Source organism: Protopterus annectens, chromosome 1.part1 (assembly GCF_019279795.1).
Source record: "Protopterus annectens isolate FY-2018-M chromosome 1.part1, PAN1.0, whole genome shotgun sequence".
Classification (NCBI taxonomy): domain Eukaryota; kingdom Metazoa; phylum Chordata; order Ceratodontiformes; family Protopteridae; genus Protopterus; species Protopterus annectens.
Genome location: NC_056726.1, coordinates 892,985,189 through 893,012,918, shown reverse-complemented (window position 1 = coordinate 893,012,918; position 27,730 = coordinate 892,985,189).

Genomic DNA, 27,730 nt, shown 5'->3' with positions numbered 1-27,730 from the left:
GCAGCAATGGAGATCCTCGAACATCTACATTTATGGTAGGTACAAAACTGTACTTTAGGCATATGCCCAACAGACACTGCTTGTGCTTGTCTTTCATTGTGGCTGCACATTAATACTCTGTGCTCTTCCTGTAGTCTATACGGCAGCTATGAGTGGGATAGTTAATTAGCTCACCTCCTCACACTAGCTTCCCTCCCTATTCATTCTTACATACTACAAGTTAAGCAGTGGTGGGCTGGCCTTGCCCACACTTTCTAATTCCCAGCCAAAGTTCCTTGAAAACAATTTTTAAAATAAAGCTTTTGAAATTTTAATTGACACTTTTTGTCTATTAAAGCTTTCAGATATTTTACATGACATATATTGAGTGTTCTCACAGACAAGCTTTAGTATAATAAAATTCTGAATAACACAAAAGCTTATACTTTTTAATAAATCATACTACTTATGACAGTTTAATGTGCAATTTTTTTCTACCTTTTAGTGTATTTGTGGAGCTGCACAGCTATTGCTAACCTGCTTGACCATTTTATACTCATAATTTCTAAAACCATTCTTTGTCGTGATCACTACCTTTCTGCACTAATGCTCAAACCATTCCTTTCTTTCCGTTTTATTCTCCCAAGCACACTTCTATACTATTTTACATCAAGTCACAGCAGCAGATTAATCTTCTGCTCCCACTTGTACTTGTGCGATCACATAAAGCAGGTGGAATATAAAAAATAAACGAAACCCTGACATGCATGCAAAAGTCTTTAACGCAAAGCCATTAATAAGGGGCTCAAAATGTGGAAGCTGAAGGACTGCAGTAATTAGTTTATTTTCACCAATATAGCAATAATCATTTGTCAATAAAAAACCTAAATTGGTAGTTTATTTTAGTTAGGTAATTTAACACTTCTCACATTCCACCAATTCTTCTTTACCCTTTGAGTCACATATCAGCTCTCACTATCCTTAATGAAATTACAAACCTAAGATTACCTTTGGACAATGATAAGAAAATCATTTTAATGTTATAGAATAAAAATGCTATTCAGGTTTCATAAATAAAGTTATTTTGCCTGTTTAAAAATGCTGTCTTCGATCGTCACTCACATTTAGCCTTTGAACTTTAGTCAACCTACAGAAAAACAATTTTTTATTATAGTTTTATTTTTATATTTGTTTACCGGGGTTGTGCACAGATCAAAATGTCAATTTACAGTCACAGCTCAGATGAAAAACATTTACAAGTAGTACACCAAAAGTAGAAAATTAAAGATAAAGCTGCCATAAAAAATATAACAATACAAAAACTAGAATAATAATTTTATTTACTTATTGTATTTATTTTGTTTACCAGCACAAATGACCAGTTTCAGTTCTAACCCATGCTTCTGTTCTCATTTTGTTGAAGTTGTCTGGCTTCTCATGGAATGAAGTGAACTAATGATTGTTATCAAAGTGTCATATCAACCACTAAGATTCCTGTCTCACAACTCTGGGATGTGGGGACAAGTCCTGACTACAGACACTTCCTGCTTGGAAATGTTATGCTCTCCCTGTATCTGTGTGGATTTTCTCTAGGGATTTTTTTCATTTTTTCTTCCAATAATATAAAACATGCTGGTTGACTGTCTCTTCCACGCTGTTTACATCTATCCATCTATCTATCCATCTATCTATCTATCTATCTATCTATCTATCTATCTATCTATCTATCTGTCTCTCTATAAATAGATGGCTCTACTTCATATGGTCAACATTTCAGAATTTTGAAGACCATATGGCCAAGACCATATGACCAACATTCGCAATGTCGACCTTTGAAAAAAAAAACGCAACAAAATCTTACCTTCATGCTGCAAGCAGGGGGGCTATGCCCCCTGCACCCCCTGGGGGCTCCACCCCCACCCCCCCGAAACTTAAATATACCAACTCCGAGATTATACTACATTGCGGAAGATGGAAATCTTTCCATTCCACACTGTACGATGTTGGTTCCGCATGGTTGACATTTCAAATGCCAATCATATGGTCTCGGCCATATGGTCTTCGACATTCTGAAATGTCGACCATGTGAAGGGAACCCAGATAGATATATATTTACAGATAGATATTGCATTTACCATTACACCTTTACCCCAGGCTATGACTGAGAATGGTTTTAGATGAACCGGATCACTTACCTGGTTAACAGATAAATAAAAACCAACACGGAAAGAAATCACTTCTCTTCATTTAAATGCTAACCTGAGGATTCATTGACCATCTACTGCATCATGTTAAGGGCCACTGTAAAAAACCCTGTTAATATGATGTGCAATTTTGTGACTCATAAACACATTAGCCACAATGAGAAAGACCTCATTATCAGCTAATTTACATGGCTATGAATCACAGTTAAGTATGCAGAGTACAGATCAGCACTTTCTGTGGTAGTTAGCAGTGTTAGCACCCCCATTTAGTTTCACACACACACACTACACACATGCAAACACACACATAACCACCCCACCCCCACAGACCACATACTTATCCATGTGCTGTCTGAACATCTCCGGTATCTCATTTTCCTTCCCTTGTAAATCACAGAAAATTTCAGATAGTCATTAATGTCAGACATTAGAATTGCACACATCATATCTTTGAGTACATCCAATATGTCTTTGATTTCTAGAATTCCCCTGACACACATATAGCTAAACAAGTATTCTGGGCATCTAACGGTTCCACTCTGATCCCCGTTAAGTGCCAATAAAGATTGAGAAGTAAATGTAGTCCATGGTGTCTAATGGTTTCACCCCCGATCCTTGTGTTGTTTAAGTGTGTGTTAAGGCACAGTCTCAACAAATAATTCCATCCCCACACTGCCCACATCTTGCATAAGTGCCATAGAGGCACAGTAGTGAATTGTTCTCTCTTGTGTCTGGTGTTTCCACCAGGTTCAAATTATGTGTAAGTGTTACTCAGGCACAAGTATAATGTCATCGCTAGTGGCTAGTGGTTCACACAATCTGAATCTCATGCTTTTTAAATGACAATCAGCCATGAGTGCCATTCTGGTGGCTAGTGGTTACCACCATCCCCACATCAATCCCCATCATACCTCTCAACCTCTTAGCATAAGAAATCTGGACAAATATTAAAATAGTGCAGGGACAAAGACCTAAAAGTAGGGACAGAGTTTAAACATTGCTTTTATAAACTTAAGAAGTTGCTAAAATAGCATGTTTTGCATCAGCATGTATTTTCCAAAGGATATGGCATCTGAAATTCAAAAGTGTAATTACTTAGGTCATTATTTAGTGACTTTAATCCTCAAAGATCTGCCAGAAAGCCACAGATTTTATGAGGATCAGACCAAAAATATGTAACTAAAATCTGGACATTCTCCGAAAATTAATACAGTTTAGAGGTGTGATACCCATACTCATAAGTATCACTGAGTCATGGCAGTTTTCCACAGTGACTATTGGTTACCCCAACCCCCAAAATCCTGTACTAAGTGCCACTCAGGCACAAATATAAAGAGTTTTTTTTAGTGGCTAATGGTGTCCCCTATCCTATGTTGCAGACTCTGCTTGTTATTGTAGGGGTGTGTAGAAGTATGACAGCCTCCCAACACACACACACACACACACACACACACACACACACACACACACACACACACACACACACACACACACACACACATACCAGTTCAACTAACCACTTTATAAAATAAACAAACTCAAACAGTATTACATTGTACTTAAATCCAAGTTAACAACAGTAACTTATGAACTGTATTTGTCAGAAACAATTCTCTGCAAGCAGTAAAATACTATTAGATGGTACTATGATTATAAAAAACAGAAATAGTTAGTACTACCGAGCTTAAAAATAATCATGTGGATAACATGTAAATATTTAAAGTTGAGAAAAAGTTAAGCCCAATAATGAGCACAGAATGTTTTTTTTAATGTCCAACAAATGGTAATTGCATTATTCAAAAATTCTAGATGTCCCACCAATAAAGATGCAATGATAACCATATCAGTTCCAGCACTATGTCATAGTACATTCAGTAGCATATGTACAAACTCACAATTCTATCGCAACACCGTGGTGACATCAGAGTTTAAAAAAATCAGGACACAGCAGAATCCCATGGCATTCATATCAGCAGTTGTTTCATCTGAATCAAAGCATTGGTAGTTGTTGTTGTTGTTGTGTCTTTCGGCTTTTCCCGGTTAGGGGTCGCCACAGCGGAACTCTGGTCCGCTAATGATTGGCAGTAGATTTTTACGTGCTGAGTTGCCAGCTCTGATGCACAACCTTCAACGAAGGTATGCCCATTCATGCATGTCTCCACACAGAAGACGCTTTAGCTGAGAATCGAACAGGACAACGTCTTACTGTGAGGCGACAATGCTACCGCAGCAGCACCACCGCAGTAATCAAAGCATTGGTAGTCTGTTCCATAATCTCTGTAATCTCTTCAACATCAAGATACAGCAGAGTTGCAACACTCTCCTTCCTCAGCCATTGCAAACACTTCATTGTGAACATCCTAGAAATACAATGTATCCAGCAGCCAGAAGGACTAGATGCTGAATTCAATAATCCAGTCACAGCCATTAGTAAACAATACTGGAGAGAAGAATTTCACAGATATCCAAACCTAAGCAAATAGTTATTGCCGCATGTTGCTCGATCTGCCAGATACTCACTGCTGTTGTCAGCAGTGGAACTATATTAGGGAACAGATGCATGCACAACACACAAACACACACACACACACACACACACACACACACACACACACACACACACACACACACACACAGATCCCCCCCATACATATACGCATGCACTCACACACAAACACACACACACACACACACACACACACACACACACACACACACACACACACACACACACACACACACACACACACACACACACACACACACACACACACACACACACACACACACACACACACACACACACACACACATGCAAACATACTAAAACACACATGCACGCACACATAGCTACCTAACTTACCCTGCTCGCTAACTCCCCTACCATTACTTCCCAGACAGATGCATACAGTAATACATGCAGCACCCTACAACACTCATTCACACACCTCCTAATCCTACCTTACCACTAATCTCCCCAGCACTTATATCTACCATGATGGATGAACATGGCCTTTTGGCTGTGTTCACTACCACAATGTGCAAGGGGCAGCTGTCCTAATCTACACAGCTGTGTGATTCTGTGAATTGCTTATTGAGTCGATGCTTTCAAAGAAGCAATTCAAAGGAGGAGGGTACATGGCTAATTACCTCATTACATTTTTTCATGGCTGCAGAGAAAGCCAAGCAAGGTGGTGCACTCCTTTGTGCAAATGCACTATGGTAGGGTTGTCTATGAATTCAAAAAGGTCTAGGTCTACACAAGCTGTAACCTTTATGAATTCCCCTCATAGTCTTTGCAACAAAGGTAAAATGTACTCAGTAAGATATATCAGATTACATGCATTCACACACACTCATAGAAACAGACATACACACACACACACACACACACACACACACACACACACACACACACACACACACACACACACACACACACACACACACACACACTGTGATCCATGTTGTATTTCTGCAGGTGCACTGGAGCTGTCATACAAACAAAAGCAAGGTAGCACATGGAAAAAACTTACCCCATAGGAGACTGACATTCTGTTGCAGGTCCCACATACCGATGACATGAGAATCCTTAAAAAGGATAAGGCCTATAGGGAGCAGGTGTAGTAAGAAATGTTGCAGCAAATAAATGTTGTGGGTGGAGGATGGACACAACTGAGCAGTGCTTCAGGTGCAATGTAAAGTCACTGACATGCAGATTTAAGATAGGGCACAAGAAATAGCTTTAGACAGGTCAGGCACTGTGGTCTTTCCAACAAGACTTAAGCAGTTGACATAGGCTGAGCAGGTCCTTATAACCCTCAGTGGAGGAGTATCACATCTGGAAACTGCTGTAGGTTTCTCAAGGCTGAGGTCTAGCATGCCCCCTCTCTTGTTCTGGCTGGGGGGTTGGATGTGTGGTTAGTCTAGTCATTATTACTTTGGTGGCTGTCAAGGATGACCCATGTGAGTACTGGCAAATACCACATTGGCAGCATATCTACCTGATGTACTCAGAAATGACCATTTGCTCTAATGGCACCATGTAACACCTACAGCTGAAGCTATGACTACCTTTGTGTCTGTTGGGAAACACCAAATGAGCTATGTGACATGGCATTGGAAGTAAATCGTGTCTCTCCCCCCTGCAGTTTACTTATGCATACTGTACTACATTTCTGTCACCCAATGTCCTCGATTCCACAAAAGGTACATCTGGTACAAAGAGGCATTCATGAATTCATAGACTATGTATATTTCTGGCATGCAGATGTCCGTCTAATTCACAGTGGGCATGATGGTGTTGGTGGGGTCACACATACACTGACTTACACAGTGGCACTGTCAGCAACAATGACAGTGGAGGCAACATTCCCTTTCCTCACGCTTGGGTAGGCCATGGAAGGAGAGAGGATGGGCCACCAACATTATTTGTTTTGTGTAGAATGTCCCATCCATGTAAGTCCCACACGTCCAAGTTTTGCAAAACCTTCAAGATGCACACACATGTCATTGGGGAGAGGATCATTTTGGTTGATATATCAGATGACAAGTGGACAGACAAGGGTCTTGATGGCATTGCAGGTCCAGTCTATGTCATCAGGATGTCAGAGAAACAGGCTTTGACACAGAATGCTTATGCAGTGGTGTTTTTTCTTCCCCACTGTCTGTAGAAACTGCTTGTCAGTTTGGCAGTTGGCTAAGAGGATTAAGGCAGTGAACTCTTAACAAGTTACTTCCTGTGGTACAGCTTTTAATTCTCTCAACTTTTATTTGCATTTTTGTGTGACCTTAAATAAGTCACATAAAAAGACGCTGCTTTAGGGTAATTGGAAATTTGGGCTAGGCTCATTAATGGTCACCAGGACTATATGCCTAGTAACTATGTACCTACCCAAGGATGAAAAAAATAACACATTAGTACACGTATGTCACAGACAGAATTGCAATTTGGGGTGGGAGGTTGGCATAATGGTTAAGGTGTTTACCTTACAGACAAAATGAGCAGAGTTTGATTCTCCCATGGGGTAAATGGCTAGGCTTAAAATGGCCTACAAGGGCAGTTAGTCTAGTACTAATCTATGAGCCTCATGTATCAGCATCACATGTGGGAACTGGTGTAAGATTCTCGAAGCTGAGATCTAGCATGTCCACAGCTGGATACTGAATGCTCACCTTAGCAAGAATGGTTAATACTACACAAAGCTTTGTGTCCACTGGGTTAGGCCTTCAGTGCATCCCACTTGATCTCATGTGAGGATGGCAGCAGTATACCAGCACCTGTATGATGCTTCTGCCCTCATTGTAGTGGTCAGCTATGCCCCACACATAGTGTGAGAGCATGGCAGCCACTGTCAGACTCATCTGTGATGTAGAGGTGGCAGTGCTAACATTGTGGACGTTCACTTCCCAAGCAGCAAATGACACATGCTGACAGGTTAAAGCAGGCACAATTCCTAACATCATAATGTGATTGGTACGCTTTTTCACTGACAAGTGATGTTGTACACATAATCTGATTGCTGTGGCCATCATGGAAATTGTATTTGTTTCTGAATTATCATAGCACGTATGATTTCATCATTGGCACACACAATAGCATGCTGATATCAATTTACATGTGATTATGTGGCTGTTTGCATGGGAAGCATACCGTGCTACTTTTATTGCTAGCATAATCATGTATGTGCATGTCTCTGAAATTTCCCCTCCCTGCACATCACCATTCATCATATTTCACCTAACACATAGTATGCTATTTGCTTCTGAATATCCCCATTGTGTCTTTAGCTTTGTAGCTATTTAAATCTAAGTTGTTAGTATTACTCAGTCATGTGATCTGTTATGGAAAATGGCAATGGGAAAACAAATGCTCCACTCAATATTTAAACAGTTGCAACTGTAATATTTTATATAGGCCATCTCCTATCTAGACATTAATAATCTTGGAATCATTTTTCTGTTTTCATTAAAACATTCTTATAAACCACTGGACATATGAACATTAATCCACTTTGCAGTTATAACTTTATGTATGAACTCACAGGGCAGTCTGACTAAAAATGTAGAAACCATAGCCTTGGTAATTCAGTCTAAGTCAACCTAGTAGATTAATAAGTACATAATAAATCTGATTCACCCCCGTCTCCATGAAATGTTGTACTCCTTGAGCATAATGGAAAAATTATAAAATGAAAACAGCAGATGTGCACAAATGTTTATCTTAGCATGTAGAGAATTATATATGTTTTGCAGATGATTTATCCTGACTGTCCTAGTCAAGCAGACATATGTGTTTTAAACACATTCAGAGTTGTAGACTTCAGTCATTATCATTTATCACAGAGCACATATTCATTCAGAACAGGAAGTCAATAACATTACATCTTGCTCTGCACTGTAAAGGACAGAAATACAGAAAAAAATGTAATTAAATGAATCTTTCCTTATGCTTCAAGGACTTAAAAGAAACTGATTTAAATTATTGTTAATTTCATTTTAAGCAAATATGTGGGCTGAAGTGTTTCACAAGCAATGTTGGATGTACCAGAAAATTGGGAATATTGACTATGTCATCCCTTGTGTGCATTAAAATCCTGAGGCACACACACACACACACACACACACACACACACACACACACACACACACACACACACACACACACACACACACACACATATGAGCATTCATATGCATGCATACACAAATGTATACATTTACCTAATTAAAAAATACATCTTGATGAAATTGCACAAGTATGCATTAAGGTGGATACATTTCTTCTTACAAGTTGCTTTGTGTAGAGTGACACCATGGAATGTAGGGATAAAGCCCTTGCTGTAGTCCAGATGACTTGTTTGCGATTTGTAGCTGGATGCTGGAGTGGAGGAGCCATATAGGTAAGATGGGAATGAACAATCAGCATTGGCTTGCCCTTCCTTGGGGAAGGAAGCTAGTAATACACAATGTTATAAGCCTGGCGAGTTTTGTACTGCATAAGCAATTTGCTACTTAGGAGCTTGAGCATACATACAAGCATGTATGCAAGTAACTGTAAGTCAACAAGTCTGCCATGAGTAGGTGTTAGGACATGCTCCCTGCTGGCGGTATAATGCTGCACCAGCATTTTTGACCTCTTCACCGGCCAAAGTATTTGGTCAAGTTGAGCCAAGGGAGGCTAAGACAAGTCTTGCAGACCGGGTAAATGAGGAAAGGAGCTAATGACAGCTGATCAGCTGTGGGATGGGGAAAAAAGTTGCTATTGATGAAGGTCTTGAGTAGATGAAAGTTGCTGCAGTAAAGAACTCCTTATGGAAACATTTGCTCAGTGAAATACTAAACGAAACAAACAAAAGTGGTTGTCAGCTGTCTATGAAATAAATGTTTTGTTTCAGCAAGTTTAGACCTATTTGCTGATATTACAGCTGATTGTATAAGGAGATGTGACATTTGGCATTTTCAGCCTCACTACTGGCTCTCTGGCTCTTCTTACATCTAACCTATGCATAGTTCAAAGTTTAAAGAAAGGAAAGTATGACTTTTTCAGTTAAAGTTTTAAGTGTAAGAAAAGAAAATTACCTTTTTCAGTCTTCACGGCACACATAAAAATGGTGCAAATGATCTCGGCTCAGTACTCTACTTTTGCGTCTCTTCAATGGTCAATAGACTGAGCAGATGGATGTATCGGCGCAGTGATAGTGTTGTTGCTTCACAGCAAGAGGCTCTCCTGTTTGATTCTGGGCTGGGGTGCCATCTGTGCGAAGTCTGCATGTCCTCCCTTCATTCATGTGGGTTTCCTCCGGATACTCCGGTTTCATCTCACATCGTAAAGACATTCATCTGGAGTATTTCTCCCCAGGCCGCTGCTGAAAATTGGCTTTGTTTTAAGTCGGACTTTCCCAGTAAACAAATGTACAATAACTAAATAAAATAAATAACTCTTAGCGATTTTGCTAGTTTCCCCTTCTTACAGCTCCCCATAGTCCAGTAATTATCACTGAACTATCAATGGCGAAGTTTATAAGTAGCTCTTACATCTCACACCTTGTTGTTACATTTGATAAAATTCTGACACAGCTACAAACCCATACATGCTGTAACTCCTATTTGTAGCTAAGAAGCACTATACTCTTTTTCCTTCTGAGAACCAGCATTATATATTCTGCTCTTGTCATCACTGTTGAACCCATGCATGTGTATGCTCAGAAAGATAAAAGTTTTCTTGTTGTAAGTTTGTTTCTCTCATTGTTCATATGTTCATAGGTTACTAGGCTAACAGCACTACAGCCCTTACAAGCCTAACCATATGTATCCTGAGTTGCCCCAATTGTGGTGGTTAGGTGAATGAAGTTTGCAGAGGTAAGGGACTATGGTAGTTAATACTGACTTCCTCTTTCCAGGAGGGACATGGGTACCACCCCAGGAGTTGCATCTTTTCTTCGGCTCCCTGAATAACTGCTCATGCTTCCTAAACAGCCTCATCAAGATATTTTTCTGGGATAGTCATAAACTTATTTTATAATAATAAACAGAGTAATGAAAAAATGCTGTGTTTGCTAGAACAGTGGGAAGACAGCCTGAAAGTAATTGGAGGAGCTATATAAGATACACAAGATTGTTAGATTGACAGATGATGCTGGTAAACAAGTGCTGTTTTTGTTTGTTTGTTTTTTTACTATTAGACAAATGATTGGGCAGAAAAAATAGAGATGACATGGGTGAATGGAATGCTAAAGAAGGTACAGTGCTAATTCATAAATCTTGGAGTTATGCATAGGTAGTGGAAGGGTTGTGGATATAACACGAGTAGCCAAGGATGACAGAGGCTTAAACACAATTTTTAGAGAGGTTTTCCTCATTTAATATGTGGGTATGCTGCTGAAGATGAACACATCTCATAATTATGGCCAGTGAGATAGTGGAGCAGCAGATATCATTGCTACCTCACAGCAAAAGGTTCTCTGCTTCAATTTCTGGCTTGGGTGACTTCTGTGTGGAGTCTGCACATCTCCCATGTGTTCATATTGGTTTTCTCTTGGGGCTCCAGTTTCCTTCCACATTCCAAAGGCATCCAGTAAGTGGACTGGAAACACTAAACTGAATATAAATCAGTGTGTGTGTGTGTGTGTGTGTGTGTGTGTGTGTGTGTGTGTGTGTGTGTGTGTGTGTGTGTGTGTGTGTGTGTGTGTGTGTGTGTGTGTGTGTGTGTGTGTGTGTGTGTGTGTGTGTGTGTGTGTGTGTGAGACATGATGATCTGGTTAGCTGATAGACAATGTGCTACTTCAGAGTAGTTGGGGAAGAAGGGAGACCTATACTTAGCAAGCAGGGCATCCCTACACAGCAAAGGGATCTCCAGTACTGCTCATGGGTCTAAAGGAACCCATGGTGGGCAGCACAGACTGCCCCAACAGAATCTGCCAGTAGCAGTGGAAGCCACTAGTCCAGGTACATGTCCAGGAATTAGGGTTAAATGTTTTGAATGCAACCAGTGGGGCCATGTGGCATACAGATGTCCATGGAGGCAAGGTGGGGAAAAAAAGGTGAGAGAGCCAGTAAGTAGGAAAGACAAAATGCCAATAGTAGGTTGTCTTGAGACAACAAGGGTACTGAACTACCATCCTGCAGATGTCCTGATAGAGAAGGATTTGTATGAGGCAGTACCATGTGCTTATGCAGTTACACACAGTCAGGCTAGGAGACAAGCATGTGGGTCTGGTAGCCTGGGGGAGACCCAAACAGACTGCATACTTGCAGCCAGGACTGGTGAGGTGGTTACTTCAGGGAAGAAACTATGCTGTAGCAATGAGACTGTACGTGAGCCACAGCTGCTTGTGGGTACTGATGTTCCCTTCAACAGAGTGGCTGCAAAGGTAAAGGTGAGTAGTAGTACCTAGGCTGACAGTGAGGCACTACTGTCAGAGGATGCAAGACATCCTGTGGAAGGGGTGCTGTGAAGGGTTACAAAGAGAAAGGTGAGACAAGCTCAGCTCTCAGACCCTACATTGCAAGGCCTGAGGCAGGTAGCTAGTGAGGCACCTGATTCTCAAGGTAAGGGGAAATCTGTATACTGGGACAAAGGGTTACTGCATAGAGAGTGGACCCCTGAAGGAGAGCTACAAGATGAGAGGGTACAGCAGTTAGTAGTGCCTAGAGCCTACCCTCTGGCACTTCTAGCTATAGCCCATGATATTCCCTTTGCAGGTCATATGGTCATAAAATGTACAAAGAGGCATATTATGCAGAACTTCTATTGGCCTGGAATTTCCAGAGATGTAACAGGGTACTGCAGGACCTGTGAGCAGTGCCAAAAGGTAAGTAAGGCAGGAGACAAGATGAGTGCTCCTTTGATGCCTTTGCTTGTGATTTGTTTGAGGAGCCATTTCAGAGGGTAGCTATGTATATTGTGGTTCCTCTGAATACCCCAAGTTCCACAGAGAAAAAGTATATCCTAGTGGTAGTGGATTATGCTACACAATACCTTGAGGCAGTGGCTCTGTCCTCATTGATGCTTTGTTAGAAATTTTCAGCAGAGTAGGTTTCTAAGATGAAATACTGACTGACAGAGATGCCAATTTCATGTCAGACCTGCTGGCTTGTCTGTGGAAGTCCTGTGGGGTGAAGCACCTGAAAACCACCCACTACCATCCCCAGGCTAATGGTCTTTTTGAGATGTTAAACTCTACAATCAAGTCCATGCTATGGGCATTTGCAGACCAGTTCAAGAGGGAGAGAGACAAATATTTGCCCCATCTGTTTGCCTACAGAGAGGTTTCCCAGGAAGCCACAGGTTTTTCACCCTTTTAGTTGTATGGGCATAGGGTGAGGGGACCTCTAGATGTAATTTGAGATGAATGGGAAGGTTAGTGTGAATCTCACAAGGAGTCTGTTGTGGCATATGCCCTAAACCTCAGGACAAGGCTCAGGGAAGTCATGGGTTTGTCCCAGGAGAACCCGGCAGAAGCCCTACAACAGTAGTGTATGACAGGAATGCTCAAGCAAGAGAGTATGCTGTAGGGCAGCAGGTAATGATTTTCGTTCCTGTCAGAAACAACAAGCTGCAAGTAGCTTGGGAGGGACCCTACAAGGTGGTAAGAAAGGTAAGTGATGTTAACTACATGGTGAAGCTGTTAGGCAGAAGGCAGGGGCACAAATTATACCATGTTAACATGATGAAACCTTACCATGATAGGGAGGCCCTTGTGCTGAGCATTTGCAGTGGGTTGCAGGAGGAGTCTGAGGGAGATCTGGTGACTGATCTCTTCACTGTGGCTTGGATTGACACCTCAGTGGAAGGGGTAGCAATGTTCCAGGAGCTATCTCCTACCATGTTCAAGAAATCCGAGCAGTGTTACAGGAGTTTGGGACATGAGAACCAGGGTGCACCCACCTGGTGCAGCACCAGGTGGATAGAGGACCCCAAAGGCCTATTAGGCAGGCCTCTTATAGGGTGCCTGAGAGAGTCAAATAGACTCTGAGGGAGGAGATACAGGAGATATTGGAACTAGGGGTGATTCAACAGTCCAACAGTCCCTGGGCATCCCAAGTGGTGCTGGTGCCAAAGAAGGATGACAGCACAAGGTTCTGTGTGGACTACAGGAAATTAAATAGTCACACAGAGTCAGATGCTTATCCTATGCCTAGGACAGATGAGGCCCTAGAGCAACTGGGTGGGGTTAAGCATCTTACAACCATTAATCTTATCAAGGGTTACTGGCAGGTGCCCTTGACTCCCAGTGCTAGAGAGAAGTCAGCCTTTGTGACTACTTTTGGCTTGTATGAGTTCACAAATATGCCCTTTGGGATGAAAAATGCCCTATTAACTTTCCAGAGGCTGGTAGATCATATTCTAGCAGGAGAGTTTGCCCTTGCTTACCTAAATGATATTGTCATCTACAGCCATTCTTGACAAGAGCACCTTCAGCATGTCAGAGAGGTGCTGGGCAGACTACAGAGGGCAGGGTTGACCATTAAGCTGAGCAAATGTCAGGTGGGTATGACAGAGGTCTCCTACCTGGGACATAGAGTGGGGAGTGGTAAGATCAGGCCAGAACCTGTCAAATTGTAAGTCATACAGACATGGCCTGCACCTGTTACCAAAAAGCAGGTGAGGGCATTTGTAGGGACAGCAGGGTACTACAGAAAGTTTGTCCCCAGTTATAGTACCATAGCTGCTCCCCTCAGAGAACTGACAAGGAAGAACAGGCCAGATAAGGTAGTGTGGACCACTGCATGTGAGCAGGCATTCCAGAAGCTAAAAAAGCTTTGGGAGGACACCCTGTGTTAGCCAGTCCAGATTACAGCAAAGAATTTGTTGTGCAGGTGGGTGCGTCAAACCATGGGGTGGGGGCTGTACTTAGCCAGATTTCTTCAAAGGGAGAAGAGCACCCAGTAGTTTATCTCAGTCGTAGGCTCCAACCCAGGGAGGAATGCTATGCAGCTGTAGAAAAGGAATGTCTAGTCATAGTGTGGGCACTGCAGAAATGTCAGCATTATCTGTATGGAAGAAAATGCACTGTAGTGACAGATCACAATCCCCTAACAAAGTTAAACAAAGCCAGCCAGCAAAATGCCAAGTTGCTAAGATGGAGCCTAGGGCTGCAAGCATATGATATGTCAGTGCAGATCCGCAACGGGATTAGCAATGCCAATGCAGATGGGCTCTCAAGACAGGGAATGGAGTAAGGTATACTCAGATAGACCAAATGAAAAAAAAGTTCCAGGATGCACGAAAAATACCAGTAACCAAAAGTAATGCACCCAGTAGCCATCAAGGAAAACTCCACTTTATTTGAAACAAACACCAGCAAAATCCATTAGTTGTTAAGCACTTTCATCATAGACAATGACTTCATTAGAACAAGAATAATTCACATGCTTGAAGATGTCTATATATACCTAATTAATTAGCACGTATACTCAGATAGACCTAACCTTCTCAAGCAACGTTTCTCAAGGGTCACTTGAAAAACTAGCTTGAGTTCTCTGGGGGGGGGGGGGGGTTGTGTGAAGATAGGTGAAGGCTGCCAGCCTAGCCAGATAGAATTTTGTAGATAATTCTTTCATTTTGTAAATATTAATGTAAGCCACAGGCTTGTTCTCATAATTGTGAAAAGACTGCTTTTTGGTAACAGGTAACAGTGCACTCTGCAGTACAAAAGCTAAGTCAAGCATTTTATGACTGTCTTTATTGTCAAAATTTGGCGCCAATATTTATAGAGGGAGGCATCCTGCCTATTGTTTTAAGACCAGAGCTAATGGCTGGAATTTGCATGTATAAGTGTCCTTTATTGCTCTGGATTCTAACCAGGTGTAAAGAATGTAAATTTAGTTTCTGTTAGCTTGGGAACGCCAGAGAAGTGTGAAGAATGATGTCAAGTAAAGCAAGCAGCTCTGTGTTAGCAATTTAAAGAAAGAAAAACAATGAGCTTGGAGCATTTTGTCTTGAGAACATCCAACATCACCAGCATTGCCTGTTTCTAGATGTAAGTTATTTAGAACTGTGTTTCTTTTAGAAATAGCTAGGAATTAGGAAGATTAGACTAAGGGTTTTTCTGTGATGTCAGATTGTTTCTACGGTATTATTTTAAGTATTTCTCTGTGATCTGTAAACTCGTGACTAGCACTGTGTAGTAAGAAGTATTGTCTTGTGTTTTTATTATTTATTATTAACTGTTTTTAAACCTTTCAACTGTGGCTGTTTTATATTAAGCTCTAGAGTACATTGCATGTATATAGTGATACTGTACCAAGTCACTCTAATAAGCTTTGACTGTTCAGTCACACTTACCATTTGGATAATAATATTGCACAGTAATAATTGGACACCCTTGCAGAAGGGCCTTTGAGTAGCTGATATTAGTGGGTGGTGGCAGCTGGTACTACCTTTTAGACTGGGCAGAAAAGGGGCACAGCTGTACCAGCCTTCCCCAGGAGTGTGTGGGGTTGTATATAACTCTTATCTCAAAGTGTGTGTGTGTCAGCTATTTGGTCAGGGACATAAAGCACTGGTTGGACAGAGTGGGTGCTGGAGGTTTTAGCTTGCCCACTTGGCTGAGATCTGGACCCTATAGCTGTGCCAGTGGGGAGTCTTACTGGGGACCTGGAGAGAAAGGGAGAAACCAGCCCCAGACAAACTTTAATATCTGTGAGCTCTTAAGAGAAATTGTACTTTACTGTGTGCATTTATTATCCTTTCCCTATATGGACACCCCTCATTTGTGTTAGTGGTGAGGATTGAGGCTCCTTCATTGCTGGGCCAGAAACGGGCATCACAGTGAGTGTAGACTGTATGTAGCAGAAATCCAAAGACAAAACATGGATATGATGAAGATAATAAAACGGTAAGGGGAAATAACACAATAAGGGGAAAGGGAGGTGAAAGGAATAATTGATGGCCACAATTTTTAGCTACAAAGGAAAGTGATTGGGTTAGAAAGATGATGGAAATTAATGGTAGAAATGATATGGGGGTATTTAGGATAAGGATATGGCCACAAAAGTTCCCTTTATACCACTAGGACATAGTATGTTGTTACACAAATGCTATAGTGTAGGCAATTTACATTGAGAAATATCTGACTGGTACTTTTTTGCAAAGATGGGGTTTTATTTAATATCTTATTGTTAATATTTCATTTATGTTTATTGTTTTTTGCACTGTGTCTCCAGTTTTATATGGCCATTGTTGTGTTGACAATAAGGATGCAACAGTTTTTGTAATACATGTATATGTAGTAGCAGTGCATTTTATGCTAATAAAAATAACGTCTGATATTCTATATGTCATATTACCCATGAGTAGAGCTTTTTTGTTTGGTCAAAAGAGTCAGTCTGCATGAACAACTGGAGTTTCTACTTACTGTGAGTGTACCATAACTTGCTTGCTGTTCTTATAGGTGGCATCATTATTATACAATAACATTATATAAAATAATTTTGGCAGCTTTTTTAAATAATTATGCTTTCTAACACCAAGTATTAGCTCTAGACTGTTGATATCCTTACATGCTGGGTTTGGGTCATATGCCTCAGATGTTTTCTCTCATGAAGTGGGTGCCATTCATTTTTCCTAGATGTTTTCTCCTATAAAGTGGGAGCCATTTATTATTTATATAGTCTATTGCTAATACATTCTTGCCTTTGTCAACTTTGTCAGTGGCTTTTCATGCATGCTGTGAATTTTTTTTTTATTAACATATGTGCAAAAACAGGTTTCAGGATGAACAATGAAAGCCTCGGGATTTATAGATTCAGAGGTTCATAGATTAGTACTAGACTAACTGCCCTTGTTAACCATTTTAAGCCTAGCCAATTTTCCCGTGTAAGAATCAGACTCTGCACCTTATGTCTGTAATGTAAATACCTTAACCATTATACTAAACTCCCACCAAAAAGTGAGAAACAAACACTGCACCTTGTGTCTGTGAGGTAAACACTATAATCATTATACCAGCCCCAAACCCTATAAATGATGGCTCACATGAGCTATGTCTACATAGGTCTAGATTTCAGCTCTCAGTCCAATGCACCTTCAGAGCACAGTATGAGTGCCTTATCCCTTTTTGCCATACGGATTTTTTTTTTCATTTCAATTTTTTTTTATTTTTCAAAATTTGAGTTGCATGGCTAGGCTTATAATGGTCTTAGGGGTCATTAGTGTAGTCTATAACTATGAACCTATGGACCTATATTATAGAGGAGATTCATTTTGCAGGTTAGATATTGATGTGACATAGTGGAAGTGGACACTGATGCATAACACTGTGAGAATCTAGCCAAGTGATCAGAAGGGATTACCACTGACTGTTTGGTTATGTTTAATTCCTGAGGGACTGGTTTGTTGCATAGTATGCAGAAGGGGGGATGAGACAGTGGCATTGTTTCACTGGTCCCAGTTTTAATGGGTTAGTAAAGGGAACTGCCTTGCTAGGAAATGACTATTAACATCTTACTGTTTTTCTGGTTGGGAACTGCTAGCACCTGTGGTCCTGTGCAGAGTTGTAGATTGTCAGTGGACTTCATAGTGATAGTCTGGGTCCTTACAGAAAACAAGGATTTGTTGAACGTGAAAAGAATCAAGAGAATCCTTTTGAAACTAAAAACAGTGCTTAAACAGGAGAAGACCTGCTCTGACTGTGAATGGTTTATAGATATGAATTACTGTTTACAGAACAGCAGGTTATGTTATTTGTTTCCACAAGAAACAGCTGTTTGTTATCTGGTCCCATGGAGGAAGTTTTCTTAGTCCTGGTCAGCACTGTTTTTTAGGGATGATGGGGGCTTGAGAGATACAGAGATCATAGAGCTTTGAATAGTCATCTCAGGGGTGTAATTGGCACTAAATTTATTTGTTAGCATTTTGGCAATGTTGATCAGGTCTAAATAGATTTTGTCATTTGATATTACTTCTTTACATTCCTGACTGTTGTTTCTTAGTTGTATAGCATTACCAAAAAATGATTTGTAATGGTACTTGTCTTCAGATCTCTTAGTAGGTATGCTAGTCTTCTTAAAATGTTTTGTCGAATTCATAATATTTTTCTTAACTTGGAGTTCCTTAGATCTGCTGTATATTCTAATAAGATGCTTCCTTTTATTATAGGTTTTATTTATGTCTGTGGTCAACCAAGATAATTTGTTTTTGAATTTCACATTATATTTGGATCTAGAAGGCACTATAGAGTCTATTCAGTTGCTAATATGTCTGCTGAGGCAATGTCTGGGTTGATATTGCTACATGTGAATTTGAAGACTTCATTGCAGAATTTGAAGAGATTTACATGCCTGAAGTCTTTAAATTCTGATAAATTGGTTTCCAGGAGGCTTAGATAGTTTGAGGGAAAAGGTTACTTTCTTATGGTCTGGCTTAATCAGATAGGGAAATTTTAGGAAAGTTGTACATGATGGCATTACATTTGTAAGTACATGGTCAAGAATATTTTCCCTTTAGTTAGACCAGTAATAATATGGTCCATTGTGTGAAGAAATTAGACACTGCCATCTCTGCTAGCATGTCTGGATGAAGTTTTTTTACATAATTTCAGATTAACCTATGTATTATATGCTAGCATCACTAGCTATGATATTGCAAATACATTCTTACATGTTGATTTATAATCTGGTTGTAAAGAATGTTTTAAAGACTTGAACAGTGTTCCTTTACATTTATAGCTCTGTACATTTGTTAAGAAGATTCTTAATGCAGACTGTCTCAGAATCAGCTGATCTGCAGATGATGTAATTGGAATGTTGACAGTTGCTATGTGTTACTGTCAGAGGCTGAAAGACAGGAAGGAACTTTAATAAACAACTGTTGGTTGATTTTCAAAATATGAAATGAAAATCAGAACTGGAACAATTGCGACAGTTAAGCTAGTCTATAAAAGAGCCTACTGAAGTCAGTTGTCAGTTGTTGTCAGTTAACAGCCAGTTATAATTGCCAGTTGCAGTTGTCAATTGTTCACAGTTGTACTGTGTAGTAGATATCCAAAATGACTCACCAAGAACAGCAAACCTGCATTTCTTCTGTTGTAATAACAATTTAGTTTAGATCAGGGACAATATTCTTTAGTCAGTTAGGAAAGTTATAACTAATCAGTAAGAGTTTTTCTAAATGTTGGGATTGTTTGTTTATTGGAAATTACTGTTTGATATGTTTAATCATTTTGCTCATTATTAAATATTTTTGTTAACTTACATTGTGGCTGATCAATCAGTGTTTATGTTAATGATTTGAGAGTGCTTATACCTGCTTTGATAATTTTCAGGGCCACTCCAAAAGCCTAGCTGCTTTACATCATTTGCTATCATTTGTTTTAAAGTCTAAATTTCATAATTGGACACCCCTTTAAAAGGGCGTGTGACACTCTGATTAATGGCAGCATGTTACCGCACTATTGTAGGGAAGGGTCACGGCTGGAAATCTGTGTCAGACTTCCCAGAAAGGTTTGGATGTGTGAGATTTAATTTATTTAAGTGTTAATGTATCAGAGGTCATAAACTGGGACACCTTGCTTTGAATCATGTAATAAGGTGTCATATTTGGGCTGGTGAGAAGTATACAGTCCAGTCTCAGGTTATAGAGTGTGTTCCTGCTGTGATCTTAGCAGAAATTGTGAAATATTACTCCTGTTTAAGTGACAGTCTCCTATTAGAGTCAGTAGTGAGGATTGAAGCTCCTTAGTTACTGACCCAGGACAGTAAGGGACATCACATTATTGTTGTCAGTCCAATGGGATATTATCCATATGTCACACATTGACTATTAGGTCTAAAAATGTACAAGTTATACAGTTAGGCAATGGAGGCTGAGGCAATCAAACCCTGAACAACAGAAAACAGCACATTAATCTCTGCGCCAACTACCAGTGTACTGGTGTACTGGAAGTAAAACCCTTTATCTCATGGTAACTCTTTGTTAAAGGTGAGAAAAGTGTTGTAATGTTTGATTTTGATTTTTCTTGAGACTTAATCCCATCCCCCACCCCCATTTTTTCTCTTCCTATTGTACTCTAAGGCCATTTACTTAAAACTAATTTCTTTCTCTTGGAAAAAGTTTACCTATGTACCTGCAGGGGTCTGTATTATAATATTGACATATGAAAATGTAGACTCTGACTTGTTCGACACAAAATGTCAAACTCCAAGGTTCCCGAATGGCCAAATCAGTGATTTCTTTCCAACGGAAAGAAATTGGTTGGCCGTTCTGTTACACCTGCCCTTTCCCTGACTGTAGTGCAGTCTCAGACTTAGAATATTTATTTAGGGGGGTGTGGGGGCACAGCCCCCACATTGGGGGTGTGGGAGGTGAAGCCCCCCACTTAAATATGTTTGTTTTTGTGTGGCGTTGGTGTTTAGCCAAATGATTTCTTTCCGTTGGAAAGAAATCAGTGATTTGGCCATTCGGTAACCTTGGAGTTTGACATTTTTGTATCGAACAAGTCAGAGTCGACATTTTCATATGTCAATATTATAAAATAGACCCACATGCAGCCGGTACTTCAATTTTTCCCTATATAAGTTGTAGTTCTTTTCACCAGACTGTACTAGATTAGTAGCACAAGATTTGTAGTTATTGGGAAGATACTGCGCTACACTGACCAGGAATTGACTGAGCTTGGTTTTCCTGATTGTTTTCTTAGAAGCTGGCCTGGTCCAGTCTTTCTGGCTCACAAGGTTGTATTACTTTGTATCTATCCCCCTCATCCACCTTGAACCTGCACACCTCCCTCCCATTCCTGCTTAATCACAGAGGAATCACAAAACCTGATGTAGCAAGGCACCATCTTTTGACTTAGCTTTTCTGCCCTTGCTTTATAGGAATCCCCAGTAATGTGCTCACATATACAATATTTTCTCCCACCTGTTGTCATATTTAACATTATACTCTTGCCTTCTTGAGTATAGTTTATTTCTTTCTTCACAACTTCTACCATACTAAAAATTATATACTTGCCTTCTTCACCACATTAAAACATATACTGTCTGTCCAGGTGCTATTTTGCTCTTCTTCCTACCTGTGTGGAGATAGTTTTTTGCTGAATTCTTTGGCTGTTAGGGCTTCTGAGGTCACTCATCCCTCAGCAATAAACTTCAGTCTTGTTACTGTAAAATAGCTAAATTCACCTCAGGAAAGCCTAACTGCTCAGACCACTGTCAAGCAATCTCTGAACTGAACTGGTTGGATTTCCCAAACCATCTTTGCTATACCCAACTAATGCTAGCCCATAAACTAATTTATAAACCAAATACCTTCTCAGCACTCTCATCAGTACTACAAATATTCCTTCATGTACCCTAAGATCCTCCAAAAAATTGCTACTAAGTGTAACCAAGATTAACAAAAGAGCTGGACAATGCTTATTCTCCCATAGCATTACTAAAAAACGGAACTCCTTACCCTCCCATATTACCCAAATAGTCTGTATAAAAAACATATAAAGTAGCACTAAAAACTTACTTCCTACATAACCTCAAATGCCAATGCAAATCAAACAAACCACCATAAAACCTTCACTACTTATTTCCAATATAACCCAGCTCCATAGTTCAAAATAACCTATACCCTGACAGCAACACAGCTCTATTACCACTATAACTGTTCAGCAAGAACTACTATTTTTTTTCATGCAATGCCAAAAAAAAAACTCAAGTTTTGTATTATACTACCAACTGTTATCTAAGTTTATATACGTTCTGATACATACAGATGTTTTATATTGTCTATATATTCTACTTTTATAATTTTTTTTTAATTTTTGCATATTTCCACTTTAAAAAAAATTGTCATGTGTCTATATTTTTCTTTGACCGCATTAATTGTGGAGATTTTCTCCCTGGGCCTCCACTGAAAATGGGTTTCAGACCCAGTGGACTTTCCAGGTCAACAAATGTCAATAAATAAATAAACAATAAATAAATATAGGGCTGCATATTTTTTACTATTTACTATTTAATTGTAGGATGATACAAATTTTGGATAGTGAAGCATATGAAAACATTTTGTTAAATGAGGTTAATGGTGCATACCGTCATATTAAAGCACACATCAACAAATTATTTATTGAAGCTTCAATTGATATTGATCTTTACAACTATCTAAATATAGTAATCTCACTCACACCAGTGATTTTCGGTACACCAAAAATCCACAATAACTTATAAAACCAGCCCCTAAGACCTACTGTGGATAGATGACAATCCATTACATACAGAAGTACAAAGGTAATCGATAGCAAGCTAAAAAAGTATTTAGACACTGAGTGTCAAATCTGTCGTGATTCATGGAGCTTCCTTGAAGAGTTGAATAAACTTGAATACCATGACGAGTACAATTTTCTGACTGTTGACGTCATGGACTTGTACACCGTCATCCCCAAGACACAGGGGTCAGTTTGGTTATAGACTTTCTGGTAAAGAAAGGTGCAGGTTGTAGAGAAACCTGTTTAATTGAAACCTTGTTGGATTTAATTTTTAAAAATTATTTCATTGTTTTTAATGGAAATAATTTTTTGCAAAAAAGTGGGGTAGCAATGGGGTCCCCAATTGGTACCAGGTTTGCTAATATCATGATGGCACACTGGGAAAAGGAGTTCATTTTCAAGAACAATAACATATCTGACCAGATTTATTGGTATACTAGATACCTGGATGACATTGTTTTGATTTGGAAAGGTGTAAAAGAAACAGCATGTAAATTTGTAGAATATATAAATGGTACTACTGATTTCCTCCAATTTACATTTCAATTTGAAAGCAATAGTATCTCTTTTTTGGATGTCCAGTTGAGTAAAGACAAGTTAAATGACAGGTATCTAGCTAAGATCTTTAGGAAAGCCTCCTATTCAAACACATTTCTGTATTTTAAAAGTGCCCATCCAGTACATAAGAAGAGAACTGTAGTAAAGAGGCAATTAGTGAGGGTAGTGAGAATGACATCTTTGGAAGCAGAATTTAGGGAGGAACATAATAAACTTAAAGATATGTTATTGAAGCATGCTTACCACTTAAATTTATTGACCAGTTAATTGTTGAGGTTGAGACAAAAAGGAAAATGGGTCACTTTATTCCTATACTAAATAAAGGAACTCTTGGGGAGGTTCCCATAAATGAAAGTATGAGAACAGAGAATGAGGCCCTGTTTGAATTTAAAACTGAATTCAAAACTAGTTTTAGTACCACTTTTTCATTGGACATGTTCGAAACAAGGAAAATCTTATTAAAAACTTGGGCTGTGGTAATGGAAGATGCATCCATTAGATCAAAAACAGGTGATGAACCAAGAATGATTTTCAGGTAGGGGTGAAATTTAAAAAAACTATTAGAAAGACCTTTGACTCCTGTTGTCTATAATTTGGGGATGCATAAATGTGGGTTTTGCACATACTGTAAATTTATCACTGTAACTAAAACTTTTAAAATACATAATGTTAGATATAGAATTTTAGGAAAACATAACTGTAGTACATTAGGAGTGGTTTACTTGGCCCAATGCCAAGTATGCACCTCTTTCTATATAAGTCAGACTGAAAGGCAATTTAAACAGCATATTTATGAACACCAGTACAACATGAGTAAACCGAATGTAACTAATGCCCTGGCCAAACATATTGTAGAAATTCCTGACCATTTCTTTGGTTACGTGGTGATAGAACAAGTAAAAGAAATAGTAGAGGGGCATGGGCATTAGACCTTAAGTTAAGAGAGCTTCTGTGGCAATTAAAATCAAATGCCTTTTCTTTTCCAGGTTTGAATGACCACTGTTCGTTGGGCTGTTTTTTGAAACTAAAAGCCTTGGATAGATTACCATATTTGTTTATTTTCTAATTAATGCTTTTAATTTTTTTAACTTGGCGTTTAAATTAATATGTTCAATATAATTGTGTTCTGTCTAAGTGGGACACCTTTAAGAATTAAGGGGATGGTGTATACTTTGATGTCATCAATTTAACTTACTTGGTTCAGTATAAACAAGGTATTGAATGTTAAATGGCTTTATCTGAAGCAGTTCATATATATGGTTTGAACAAAAGTGCTTATGTGTATTAAATTTCTTTATTGTGATTTTATTGGATTGAAGCCGCCCTTTTTTGCAGCCTGTGTTCATTTCATTTTACAAGGAGGTTAGAGCTTCAGGGGAAGAGAAGTTTAGTGCTGCTTATACCAAGTCTGTTTGCAACATGCAACTGTTGTTTAGCAAACAATATCACTATTGTGCTAAAGTATTTAAAATTATTTTTAGTAGCACAACAGGCAGTATACTTACATTTGGTGCAAAAGGCTTTGGTTTCTACTCCCACAGTATGTAAGTGGATTGCTGATACTGTACTGTGTACTTTAAAGAGGGTGGATGCTGGAGTCCTGAGAATGTCCTCCTTTGGAGGAGATACGTCATAATTATGAACCTGTTATAATTTTGCCCTCTATTCCCTACTGCAATATTACCAGTGTATCATTTTTAAAATGTAACTTAGGCAATTTATTCTTCAAGGGCAACAGCCACTTTATTTGTAGATTAAACAATGAAATATAAAGTTGTTAGCAAGCAGCAACCTCTTCATTAGTTACAGATCTGTCTAATGTGGAAATTTTAGGTACCGTTTATATCTGCAGAGATCGTGCATATTTATTGATATTGGTGGATTGTAATGACAAAAGCTTGAGTAGACTTTTATGATGGAAATGTTCTGAATTGGGTAATTTTGTCATTACTGGTTCCTCCATTTTGTTTCATTGTTTTCTGGAACAATGTTCAAAACAATTCATTTTAAACATGCTCTAACAAGTATGCTGTATTATACAAGGAATATAATTTAATACAATCAGAAAGGTGAATCAAAGAACACATGGACACATGCATGGCTCTAAAAATGTGTGTAAAGGGCTTCATAGTTTCATAGTTTCATAGTATAGTACTAGGCTATCTGCCTGGGGCATTTGTAAGCCTAGCCATAGTGATGTGGCATTTGCCACCCCATGAAATGGTACAAAAATGTACAGAATAAATTTAGAATACTGTGTCTAGTAGTGACACAATGAAGGTCCCCTTATATAATAGAATTAGTTTACTGTGCCCCTGTCTAGCAGTGACACAGATGTGACCCCTGGGGTAAACTTACGATCTCCCATCCACTCATCAAGATTTCTCTTCAAGAGAGTCAGTGAGGGGCTCTGCCTAATACGAACTGGGATCTTGTGATTTAAAAACAGCCCAAAGGTAAACTTTATCCTCAAGTGGCCAGATGCATTTTCTTTGAATGTTAGTTTCAATGCTGTTTCAATGAATGGGTTTCAAGGGCAGAGACGTTTTAATGCTAAGTCTGTTTTCATTGTGAAACTGCATTGCTTTGCTTAGCAGATTTCTATCAGTGTTTATGCTATAAAATTTAAGATAAAAGTTGTAAATTAAATCCAAATAATCATTGTAGAAGCATAAAACAGTATGCACATTACAGTGTTTATGGTAAATGGGGAGAAAGAGCCAAGTAATGGGACACTAGAATGGCTACAGGGGGAAGGGCTGTGTATGGGGGCCCCACCTGACCACAATTTTGTGAGGGGTGGCAAACTGAAAGAAAGCTGTGGATAGCACAAACTCTAACTACACCACTACTGTGGTATGTCAGTGCAATGCTGTCTTTTTTTTTTTTTTCCTAAGATCAATGGATGGGTGACCACACATTCTCACCTGGGGTAGCACCCATGTCACTCCTGGATAGAGGAAGTTAGTATTAACTATCTCAAACCCTTAACTCTGTGAACTTCACTCACCTAACCACCAACAGTTGGGGCAACTCGGAATAAATATGGCTAGGCTTGTAAGGGCTCTAGGGCCATTAACCTACTAATCTGCTATGAACCTATGAACTTATGCAAAAAGAAAAGTTGAAGTTGTGTTCACAATAAAAATCTTTATTATGGGAAATTTTCGTGATTGCCTTGCCTTCTGGAGGATTTTCTTTGATGAACCTTTGAAGTTATGAGAAAAAAGCTTCCATGTTTCTGAAATATTTGTACCTCTCACAATAGACCTATTTGCATTTAGTAGGAGTTCATTGTCTGGGAGCATAATGCAGTTGCTACACTGCTTTAGGATACCTTATATTATAAGGTTGGCAACAGGGGGGAAGAACTAGACTGACTTTCCATATTATCCTGTATAAAGAAAACTTGACTGGTTTAAAGACAGCAGCAGAGACTAAATAAGAGAGACTTACAGTCTGCTGAGATAATTCAGTTAAATGGTGGTTGGTGCAGTTATATATGTATGCCAGGTTAAGTAAATGCATAATTTATGTATATACGAACCTGTGAAAGCACAGATTGGGAAGACTTAACAGTAGAGTTAAGCTATTAGTGGCTAAGGTGATTCACACTAGTGTTGAGCTACTTGTAGCAGCTTTGGGCTAAGCTGTACAATGTAGTTGTTTTAGTTGTTTTCAGCTACTTGTAAGGGGCTAGGTGCATGCATGACCATGTATATTATGCAGTTTACCTACCTTGTATATAGCAGGAGTCTAATTACTAATCAAATATGGTTCAGTTGGATTGTATTAAGTAAAGTTAGAATTTTAAGTTCCTTTGTCTATGGAAGAGGCCACTACTAAACAGGTTAGATACCAAAGGGACTAGAAATTTCAAGTGTCTGTTTTGTTCCATTTTTATTCAAGTGAAAGTATCTTGGATTAAGTTTAGATCTAAAAAATGTAAGACTATGTTGGTATAAAGGCACTTTCGTTATCTGAAATATTTTTTCTTTATGTAAAATCTTTAATTCACTTTCTGCCAGGTAATGCAGTACCTTGGAACAGATGGATAAAGCCCTAACTTTGATCTTGAACCCAACTGACAGAGATGGATAAAAGCCTAACTGCAACTCAAGTGACCCCAGTTTGATTAGTGGTTCAGGCGCCTGCTGTGACTGGCACAAAAAGACAGGAAAGGAATAAGAGGGCTTTTCCCACTCACTTGTCATAATTTAGAGCTGGGCCACATGTGTGCAGGTGTACACACACACACACACACACACACACACACACACACACACA